This window comes from Rattus rattus, chromosome 4, assembly GCF_011064425.1.
Source record: "Rattus rattus isolate New Zealand chromosome 4, Rrattus_CSIRO_v1, whole genome shotgun sequence".
In the NCBI taxonomy this organism is placed as follows: domain Eukaryota; kingdom Metazoa; phylum Chordata; class Mammalia; order Rodentia; family Muridae; genus Rattus; species Rattus rattus.
In genome coordinates this window covers 182,737,148-182,749,186 of record NC_046157.1, presented here as the reverse complement: position 1 = coordinate 182,749,186, position 12,039 = coordinate 182,737,148, and the positions used below count along the sequence as shown (strand labels likewise).

The 12,039-nt window shown below is 37.6% G+C and overlaps 1 pseudogene; it reads left to right on the top strand.

Annotated features, from left to right (window-relative positions):
* Positions 1 to 9,234: 9,234 nt before the first annotated feature.
* Positions 9,235 to 9,385, top strand: LOC116899942 (annotated as a pseudogene).
* The last annotated feature ends 2,654 nt before the right edge of the window (positions 9,386 to 12,039 follow it).

Genomic DNA, 12,039 nt, shown 5'->3' with positions numbered 1-12,039 from the left:
GAAAGTGAAGAATTAAAATGAAAGTTGGGGAAAAATACAAGTTAGGCATGGGCTATTTTTGACTCTCTCATGTACTGGTTATTTTACTGATTAAAATTATTTTTCTTTATTTTATGTATACAGGGGTTTTGTCAGCATGTTTGTTTGTGTACCATATATGAGCCTAATGCCCACAGAGGCCAGAAGAAAGCATTTGATTGTCTTGAACTGGGGTAAAAGATGTTTGTGAGCTGCAGTATGGGTCCTGAGACTTGAACCTGGGTTCTCTGGAAGAAAGTCTATGTTCTTTACCACAGAACCATCTCTACAGTACCTTCTTTTATTTCTAATTCTATCATTTAGGTGGAACTAGCAGAAAGGGCTTTCTAGTTCCAGTTGTTAACGTCCAGGTTAACATTTATCCAGTGTCAGTGGTAGCCTCTATACTTCCTCAGTACTTTCTATAGGTTGTATTAGTTACTCCTCACAGAAAAGAATAGATTAGATAGGTAGGTACTTTCTCCATTTTACCATTGTGAACATAGAGGCTGAGGGAAACTTTCTGGAGATTACATGACTAGTAGGTGATAGGGATGGGTTGGAACTAAAGACTTGAATTTGAAGTTTATTACCATGGATTCAACTTCATTACCCACTTGAATATGAGTTTCATAGAAAGGATGCAGGGTTTGCTGTGGGAGGGATCTCTAAAGACTGGCACACAATTGTTCTTTCACTATCAACTCTGTAAGTGGTCTTGTGTTGTTGACAATTTTGCTAATGAAAGTTTTTTTGTTTGCTTAGATTTTCATTGTCAAAGGAATAACTGAACATTTCTAGGTGTCTATATCCAACTGCCTAGAACTTAGTGCTTTGGTCGCTGTCTGTCCAGGTGGCCAAGATGGCTAAGGGAGAACAGATAGCAGTAAAACTGAGTGAGTCTTAGTGAGCCTGGAGGGTGTTATTAGAAGATTATGAACAGAAACACATTAAGAAGGGGATAAGAAGTCTGTATGTAGGGGTCAGGCAGGAGAAACACATAGGAATCTATGAACTCATTGAGCCGCCTTTTGGAGGACTAAGCTGACATGGGCTGAGATTCTAGAGGAACACCAATGATAGAAAAACTAAGCTCTCCAGAACTGACTGAGACTTAGTCTAAGTGGAGAGTTGAGGATTAAGTGAGTCTAAGTGTAGAAAGAAGAACTTCAGAGGCAGCAGGTAGATTCTGTCATGTTAGGCACAGGGACACAAATGGCTTTGACAAAAGAAGCATTTCTGTTGGGCAGCACAATAAAGAGCAGGTGGCAAGGTTCAATATAAAAAATGAAGACCCACAAAAGATGAAACAGAATAGTTTCTTGTTTTGAGGTTTACAAAAGAATAACAATATTGTAGTGCCTAGAAAATAAATGTGTTTATGTGTGTATGTATTATATGAGAAACTGGGAAAGTTATTAGGATGCGCTTAAAAAAGGGCTCCAAACCATTTGAAAGTGAGAATGTCAAAGGCAACTGTGGCATAGTAGTCACTAACTCTTTAAGCAGATTTAATGAATACAGAAGATTCAGTTATTTTAAGGATGCAATGTTATTTCAATTTATTTGGTTGTTTTGCATTTTGATTTTTTAGGCCTTTGGGAAAATGGCTTTGCAAATTCCAGTAGTAGCCTTGTAAAGAAGTGAGATGGCTGGGGAGATTGCACACCACGTGAAAGTGCTTGTACTTCAGGTGTGATGACCAGAGTTTGGTACTGGGACCACAGTGGAAGGAAAGAAACTGATTTCCGAAAGCTGTTCTCTGACCTCTGTGAATGCTCATACATGCACACACACAAAATAGACATACATACAAACATACATACATACATACATGCATACATACATACATACATACATACATACATACATACATAATGAAAAGGAGGTAGATGGTATGAGTGCATCTAATGTTTGTTACCAAGCTCTTTCATCATTGGAATTATGATACCAGGTCTTCTCTTTCTGGTTGGAGGATACTGTTCCGAACTGTAGTTTAGAAACCTTGTCAGAGGTAGAACATTTCCATGGTGTAGAAGTTTCTACCCTCAACATTACTTTCTTCTCCTTGATTGATTCCCAGGAAGATAGCCAGATACAGAGAGAACTTTTAACTTATAGAGGCATTGCCATCTGACTACACAATTACATTCTGAAAGTGACTTTTCACTTCAGTAAGTGACTTTTATTTCCAGTTCAGTGGTGATTCACTCTAAGATGCCATTTCTACATTTGTAAAATGAAATAATTACTCTCCACCTGTGTCACCATAGTATTACAAAAATGAGTTGCAAAATGCTTACAATGCACTTTGAACTTTTGGACACATATAAAAACTTTGCCATGGTGTGGAAACAGATAAAGTTTAACATGTAAGTGAGCATTTTCCCCCACTTCCCAGAAAGACAGGATATCTTTATTGTCAACAAGTGGACAATCTTATTTGAGGTTCCTAGAAAATGTCTGGGGAAAGGAGCAAACTCATACACATTCAGGCCTTAAGCTTCGTCCATTCCTATTATAACATAGAATATCAACACAGGAAAGGAATTGCCTCTCTCTATCAATTTCCTTCACAGGAAATGTTAATTGTTGTGGAATTTTTTGCCTCTTGCTTGGTGAGAGCTTCAGTTAGACTCTAGGATGAAGGCTTTCATTTCCTTCCCAATTCTCTATAATTTCCCCAACTTTCCATCTTGCCTCAATTTTGTCCTCCGAGACTTTGAACACAGCTTTAGGGGTTATTAGAGGCTGAAGTTCTGTTTTCTGCAACATGTTCCATCTTGAACACATCTATGGCTGAGTCTTGATTTTGGCCTGAGGCAGATATAAGAAGGTTTGAGGAGCTCCATGCTTGGAGGACCATCACCTGATGGGAATCTGGAAGAAAGGATGCTGTGACTTAGTATACCAAACAATGCAGACAGTATACTGTACAGCAGGTTGTTATGTCACTGTCAACAATAGCAGAGCTTTTTCTACCACAGAACCTAACAAGCATGATACTAGTAATTTATTAAAGCTTCAGAAAAACTCTGACATAGACTTAATTTATGTGTATGTATATTATCTTGAAAGAATGAAAACAAATTGCCTGAGTTGTCAGGGGTACCCTCACTCTACTATAATAATGGTACAGGTTCCTCCTTATGCTGCTGTTAGCACATACACCAAAAGCCATCAGGTTTTGTAAGACAGTTGTCCTTTTTCTTAATTCTTGAATTTAGGAATGAGACTTCATGGACTATAAAAGGAGCATACTGATAATTACATTACTGATACTGTGGCAAAATGTAAAATAACATTTTTAAGAATGGGACTAAATTGCCAGGTAGTACTGGTGCATAACTTTAATCCCAGCATTTGGGAGGCAGAGGTAGGTGGATCTCTGAGTTCAAGGCCACCCTCCTTTACAGAGCAATTTCCAGGACAGCCAGGGACACACAGAGAAACCCTATCTCAAAAACCAAACCAAACCAAACCAAACCCAACTAAACTAAACCAAACCAAACCAAAAATAAGAATGGGACTAAATTAAAAAGAAAATATAATCATTGAATATATATCCACAATAACTAAAAAAAATCGGGGAGACAGTTAAAGCTAGAGAAATGTCTGAATAGTTAAGAGTGCTTACTGCTTTTGCAGAGTAACAGAGTTCAGTCACAAGCACCCACATTAGGCAATTTCCATTTTTTTTGTAACTCCACCTCTAGTGGGGTGGGTCTAATACTGTCTTCTGGTTGTCATAGGCAACTGCACTCAAATGTACACACACACACACACACACACACACACACACACACACACACGCACACTTATAATTAAAAAGTAAAACATATCTTTAAAAAAGAAAAATCAAATAAACAAACAAAACAACTGTAGGTAGAGGCAATTGGATCTCTGTGAATTCGAGGCCAGCCTTGTCTACAGATTGAATTCCAAGACAGCCAAGGCAACACAGAAAAGCCCTGTCTTACCAAAAACAAAAGTAAAACACAGAAACAAAACCCCTTAGAAACACAAACAAACAAATAAAAACAACCCCAAGCAAAACAGAAAGTTACAATTACTGATAGACTAAGAAATGAAACTTATCTTTATATATTTCTTATCTTTTTCTGCTGATTGAAGTACTTTTATTTCTTTTAATAGTTGGGAAATGTACCTGAGCCCGTGGAGACTCACAAGCATGTTTTAGGATAGAGAAAAACCTTTTGAATTTTTTTTGTTTGTTTTTAGGGGGATGGCAGTGCTTTATCCATCACGAGGAGGTCAGTAATATCAGAAGAGATGTCTATCCTCAAAAGTGGAGTATTTGAGCAAAATTTAATTGTTTCCCTTTCCTTGGTGTGTGGCTGCTCTTTGTACTAGGTTAAAAGAGTTTTATTTTCTGGGTTATTACAAAGGCAGTACAGATAGACCCTTAGGACTTTTTGGATTGTGGACTTTATAGTCTTTTCCTGCTAAGACACAAGTGACTGGAGTAGTTAATATCTGTCTTCTAAGCTCATACCAATACTGTTCAAACTTTTCCACAAAATAGAAACAGACGGAGCACTACCAAATTCCTTCTATGAAGCCACAATTACTCTTATACCGAAACTACACAAAGACCCAACAAAGAAAGAGAACTTCAGACCAATTTCTCTTATGAATGAATATCAATGCAAAAGTACTCAATAAAATTCTTGCAAACCGAATCCAAGAGCACATCTAAATGATCATCCATCATGATCAAGTAGGCTTCATCCCAGGAATGCAGGGATGGTTTAATATATGAAACTCCATCAATGTAATCCACTATGTAAACAAACTCAAAGATAAGAACCACATGATCATTTCATTAGATGCTGAGAAAGCATTTGACAAAATTCAACACCCCTTCATGATAAAAGTCCTGGAAAGATCAGGAATTCAAGGCCCATATCTAAACATAGTAAAGCAATATATAGCAAACCAGTAGCTAACATCAAACTAGATGGACAGAAACTTGAAGCAATCCCACTAAAATCAGGGGCTAGACAAGGGTGTCCACTCTTTTCTTACTTATTCAATATAGTACTCGAAGTCCTAGCCAGAGCAATCAGACAACAAAAGGAGGTCAAAAGGGTACAAATTGGAAGGGAAGAAATAAAAATATCACTATTTGCAGATGATATGATAGTGTACTTAAGTGACCCCAAAAGTTCCACCAGAGAACTACTTAACCTGACAACAACTTCAGCAAAGTGTCATGGTATAAAATTAACTCAAATGAATCAGTAGCCTTCCTCTACTCAAAGGATAAACAGACTGAGAAAGAAATTAGGGAAATGACACCATTCACAATAGTCCTAAATAATATAAAATATTGTGGTGTGACTTTAACCAAGCAAGTGAAAGATCTGTATGACAAGAACTTCAAGTCACTGAAGAAAGAAATTGAGGAAGATCTCAGAAGATGGAAAGATCTTCCATGCTCATGGATTGACAGAATTAATATAGTAAAGATGGCCATGTTGCCAAATACAGATTCAAAGCAATCCCCATCAAAATTCCTTCTCAATTCTTCATAGAGATAGAAAAAGCAATTTGCAAATTCATTTGTAATAACAAAAAACCCAGGATAGCAAAAACTATACTCAACAATAAAAGAACTTCTGGGGACTCACCATTTCTGACTTCAAGCAGTATTATAGAGAAACAGTCATAAAAACTGTATGATACTGGTACAGAGACAGGCAGATAGATCAGTGGAATAGAATTGAAGACCCAGAAATGAACCCACACACCTATGGTCACTTGATCTTTGACAAAGGAGCTAAAACCATCCAATGGAAGAAAGATAGCATTTTCAAAAAATGGTGCTGGTTCAACTGGTGGTCAGCATGTAGAAGAATGAAAATTGATCCATTCTTATAACCTTGTGCAAAGCTTAAGTCCAAGTGGATCAAGGACCTCCACATCAAACCAGATAAACTCAAACTAATAGAAGAAAAAGTGGGGAAGAGTCTTGAACACATGGGCACTGGGGAAAATTTCCTGAACAAAACACCAATGGCTTACGTTCTAACATCAAGAATCGACAAATGGGACTTCATAAAACTGCAAAGCTTCTGTAAGGCAAAAGACACTGTCATTAGGACAAAACGGCAACCAACAGATTGGGAAAAGATCTTTACCAACACTACATCTGTTAGAGGGATAATATCCAAAATATACAAAGAACTCAAGAAGTTAGACTGCAGAGAGCCAAATAACTCTATTAAAAGTGGGGTACAGAGCTAAACAAAGAATTCTCAACTGAGGATTATCGAATGGCCAAAAAACACCTAAAGAAATGTTCAACATCCTTAGTCATCAGGGAAATGCAAATCAAAACAACCTCCACCTCACACCAGTCAGAATGGCTAAGATAAGAAAAAAAAAACTCAGGTGACAGCAAATGCTGGCAAGGATGTGGAGAAAGAACACTCCTCCATTGTTGGTGGGATTGCAGACTGGTACAACCATTCTGGAAATCAGTCTAGAGGTTTCTCAGAAAATTGGACATTGAACTACCTGAGAACCCAGCTATACCTCTCTTGGGCATAAACCCAAAAGATGCCCCAACATATAACAAAGACACGTGCTCCACTATGTTCATAGCAGCCTTATTTATAATAGCCAGAAGCTGGAAAGAACCCAGATGCCCTTCAACAGAGGAATGGATACAGAAAATGTGGTACATCTGCACAATGGAATATTACTCAGCTATCAAAACAATAATTTTATGAAATTCATAGGCAAATGGTTGGAACTGGAAAATATCATCCTGAGTGAGGCAACTTAATCACAGAAAAACACACTTGGTGTGCACTTATTAGCCAAAAACTCGAATTACCCAAGATGCAATCCACAGACTGCAGGAAGCTCAAGAAGAAGGATGACCAAAATGCAGATGCTCCCACTCCTTAGAAGGGGAAAAACATATCCATAGGAGGGGATATGGAAGGAAAGTTTAGAGCAGCGACTCAAGGAATAGCCATTCAGAGCCTGCCCCTCATGTGGCCCATATATATACAGCCAGCAAAACTAGATAAGATTTATGAAGCTAAAAAATGCATGCTGAAAGGGACCGGATGTAGATCTTTCCTGAGAGACACATCCAGAACATGTCCAATACAGAGGTCAGTGCTAGCAGCAAACCACTGAACTGAGAGCAGGACCCCCTTAGGGGGAATTAGAGGAAGTATTGAAAGAGTTGACAGAGCTTGCAACCCCATAAGAACAACAATGCCAACCAATCAGAGCTTCTAGTGTCTAAACCACTACCAAAAGACTATACATGGACTGACCCAAGGCTCCAACTGCATATGTAGCAGAGAATAGCCTTGTTGGGGCAACAGTGGAAGGGGAAGCCCTTGGTCCTGCCAAGGTTGGACTCCCAGTGCAAGGGAATATAGGGGGGGGCTATAAGGGGAATGTATGGGGGGTATACCTGTATGGGGGAGGGGGAGGCGAGAGGATGGGGCTTATGGATAGAAAACCAGGAATAACATTTGAAATGTATGTGAAGAAATGTATCTAATAAAAAATTAAAATATATATGTCTTCTAGGTGACATGAATCATAAAATTTCTTATTTTTTTTACCTGTTTAGGATAAGGGAATATTACTGACTCTATTAGCTATATCTTTTCTAAGAGGTACATGTCTTCCTCTATTTCTGTATAAAATAGACTGAATTACGAGGATGAAGTTTTAGAAACATGTCTATAGCATTGTGTAGGCTGTTTTTGTTTGTATTTTGATAGTAGTGGCCACAGAATCTTTCCCCCCCCTTAACATTTATTCTTTCATACATTATACTCTGACCACAATGTCCCCTTCCATAACGTCCGGTCTCTTCCTCTCCACCTCCCCTTGTCCTTATTATGAGTCTCTGATGACAGTTGGGTTAGGCACTGATCTATGAGTATAGCAGAATATCATTAAGAATCACTTCAGTCTGTGTGTGTGTGTGTGTGTGTGTGTGTGTGTGTGTGTGTGTTTCCAGTCGTGTTTGGTTCAATCTTGGGTCCCTCTGCTGTCCTGCCTCTGGTTACTGATCATCAGGCAATATCAGGCCTGGGCTCCCTCTTGTAGCCTGGGCCACAAGTTGGATTTGGACCATTGGTTGACCCATAATTTCTGTGTTACCATTGCCCTAGCACTTCTTGAACGCAGGGCAGATAGTAGGTTGTATGCTTTGTGTCTGGGTTGATGTTCCAGTCTCATGGCTAAGAGCCTTGCCTGGTTATAGAAGATGGCCAGTTCAGGCTCCACATTTCTCTGTTACTAAGAGACTTTGCTAGGGTCACTCTTGGAGATTCCAGGGAATTTCCACTGTGCCAGGTTTTTACATTACTCCTCAAATGCCCCCCCCCAATTCAGTCATTTTTCCATTACTCTCTCCCTCTGCCTTTTCTACTCTCCTGTCATATCCCTCTAGTTCCCATCCTTATCCATCTCTAGTCTACCCCAAAAATCTATTCTATTTCCCCTTTCCAAGGAGATAGAGGTGTCTCCCTTTTAACTCTCCTTGTTACTTAGCTTCTCTAGGTCTATATATTATAGCATGACTGCCTTTTACTTAAAAGTTATTGTCAGCTTATATGTGAGTACATACCATATGTGTGTTTCTGAGTCTGTGTTCCCTAACTCAGGATGATCTTTTCTAGTTCCATTTATTTGCCTGCAGTTTTGTGATGTCACTGCTTTTAACAACTGAATAATACTCCATTGTGTAAATGTACCACATCTTCTCTGTCCATTCTTTGGATGAGGGACATATAGGTTGTTTCCAGTTTCTGAATATTATAAATAAAGCTGCAGTTAGCATGGCTTAATAGGGTTTCTGTGGTAGGATGGAGCATTCTTTGGGTATGTATCCAAGAGTGGTATAGCTCAGTCTTGAGGTAGATTACATAAGTGACCCCAAGTTTTTGAGGAACTGCCATATTGATTTCCATAGTGGCTATACAAGTACTCACACCAGCAATGGAAGAATATTCCCCTTGCTCTACATCCTTGCCATCATGAACTGTCACTTGTGTTTTTGCTCTTAGCCAGTCTGACAGGTGTACGATGAAATCTCAAAGTAGTTTTGATTTTCATTTCCCTGACAGTTAAGGATGTTGAACATTTCTTTAAGTGTTTCTTAGCCATTTGAGATTTCTCTGTTGATAACTCTCTGTTTAGATCTGTACCCCTATCACTTCTCGGCCTTTTGGCTAAGATCAAGTGTAGATCTGTACCCCAGTTTTAAAATGGATTATTGGGCTTGTTGATGTCTAGTTTCTTGGCTTCTTTATATATTTTGAATATTATCCTTCTGTCAGGTGTGGTGTTGGTGAAAATCTTTACCCATTCTGTAGGCTACCCTTTTGTTCTATTGACAGTGTTCTTTGCTTCACAGAAACTTTTCAGTTTCATGAGATTCCATTGATTGATTGATGTTATTTGTGCTTGTGTTATCAGTGTTCTGTTCAGGAAGTTGTTTCCTGTGCTGGCACAGCTATTGAAATTGGCAAAAGTTATGAAGCCAGTACAGCTGTTTGACACAATTCCAGGTAAGCTGAATGCTGTAATTTCTATCATTCTATCTCTCTTTTGGGTTTTGCTCTCTGTGTTGCATTCTTCAGGACTTTCTGCATTATTATTCATTTTATATCTTTTCCTGAGAAAGTTATGTCTGAGTCTTTTAAGGAAAATCCTAAAATTTACTTTACTTGGCTCTATTTGGAAGTCTTCCTTATGCCCAAGGGATCATTAAACACAGATAAGCACATAGCTAGATGAGGCCATTACTCCCGGAATCTTCTTGGGATAGCTGCTCCTGGTCAAACTCAAACAGTATAATTTGTGCAGGGTAAACAGATAATTTACAAATTATGACTGGCCAGGAGAATAGGTTACAGATTCAAAGCCTCTCACAATATGCTTAAAGCTCTCTGAAAATGTATATTAAAGATAGGGAACAATACAGGGCACACCCTCAGAGGAATAGAACTCAGTAAATAAGATAGATCAACTAAACTTTTTCTATTTTATAATGTAGATAATAATCTATATAATAAAAGAAGTTAGGTATTAGTATTTACTATTCATTAAAAAACTGGTTTAGATATTTTCTGTTTGTCTGGAGTGATTTACAAAGGCAGGTTATCCTATAATGTGTTTGGTTTGGAGGAGACATTCTTTAGATTCTTTAGAGTTATAGGCTGATAATAAAAATAAAATCTGTTCTATTTGTATTACCTAATTGTGACTGAACTTGTAACCCTGAGCATGTAATGAAAAATCGAACATATAATCTGCACTTCTGGAATAATTATTACTCTGTGTTTGTTCTGTGGAACTTGTATGAATAAAGAAGAACCTGATTGCTAGTCAGAACTTTGAGATTCCCAACTCACCTCACTGACTCCTCCCTCCACTTGTCAACTCCTTATGTCTCCTCAGGAAGGAACTCTGTCAAGGAGCCAGGGCAGACCCTGGCACTATGCCAATGTGTTCAAGGCTGTTCCCAGCTTTCTCTTCTATTAGGTTCAGTGTATCCGGTTTTATGTTGAGGTCTTTGATATACTTGGACTTGAGTTTCGTGCAGGGTGATAGAAATGGTTCTATTTGCATTTTCTACAGCCTGACATCCAGTTAGACCACCACCATATGTTAAAAATGTTTTATTTTCTCCATTGTGTGGCTTCTTTATAAAAAGAAACCGAGTTTACATAAGTGTGTGGATTCATACGCAGGTCTTCAATTATATTCTAATGATCAATATGTCTCTTTCTGTGCCAATACCTATTGTAAAAGGTGTTGTTTCCCTGAGTTCTTTCTCAGTCACTTTGTTATTTGTGTATTAGAAGGCTACTGACGTTTTTGAGTTCATTTTGTATCCAACCACTTCATTAAAGGTACTTTTTAATTGTTGGAATTCTCTGGTAGAAATTTTGGGTCACTTATGCACACTATTATATTATATGCAAATAAAGACACTTTGACTTCTTCCTTTTCAATTTGTATTCCCTTGATCTACTTCAGTTGTCTTACGGCTCTGTTAGTATTTCAATTACTGTATTGAATAGAAATGGAGAAAATGAACAGCCTTGTCTTCTTCTTGAGTTTAGTAGAGTTGCTTTTACTTTCTCTCTATTTAATGTTGGCTATTGGCTTGCTTTAAATTGCCTTTAGTATGTCTATGAATGTCCATTATCTTTCCACTCCCTCCCAGATGTTCATTATAAATAGGTGTTGGATTTTGTCAAAAGCTCTTTCAGACCATATGTTTTTTCCCATTTTGTTTATATGTTGGATTAAATTGACTGATTTTTTTTTTTTTTGTGTTGAACCATTCCTACATCTTTGGGATAAAGCTTACTTGATCTTTTTGATGTGTTCTTGGATTCAGTTTGTGAGTATTTTATTGAGTATTTTTGTATGTATGTTCATGAGTGAAAATTAGTCTGTAATTTTCTTTCTTTGTTGAATCTTTGTATGGTTTGGGTATCATTGTGACTGTGCCTCATAAAATCAATTTGGCAATGTTCTTTCTGTTTCTGTCTTGTGGAATAATTTGAGAAAGACTAGCATTATCTCTTCCTTGAAAGTCCAGTACAATTAATTCTGTGTTAAAACCATCTGGCCCTGAGCTTTTGCTTTTTGGGGAGACTTTTAATATGACTATTTCTATTTCCTTAGAGGTTATGGTTTATTTAAATTGTTTATCGGATCTTAATTTAACTTTGGTAAATGATATCTATCAAGTAAGTTATCCATTTCTTTTAGATTTTCCAATTTTGTGGAGTACATTTTGAAGTATGATCTAATGATACTTTGGGTTTCCTCAGTGTCTGTTCTCCTTTTTGTTTCTGATTTTGTTAATTTTGATATTATTTCTTTGTCTTTTCATTAGTTTGGATAAGTGTTTGTCTATCTTGTTGATTTTCTCAAAGAACCAGCTCTTCATTTCATTGATTCTTTGTATTCTTTTTGTTTCTATTTTATTGATTTTGG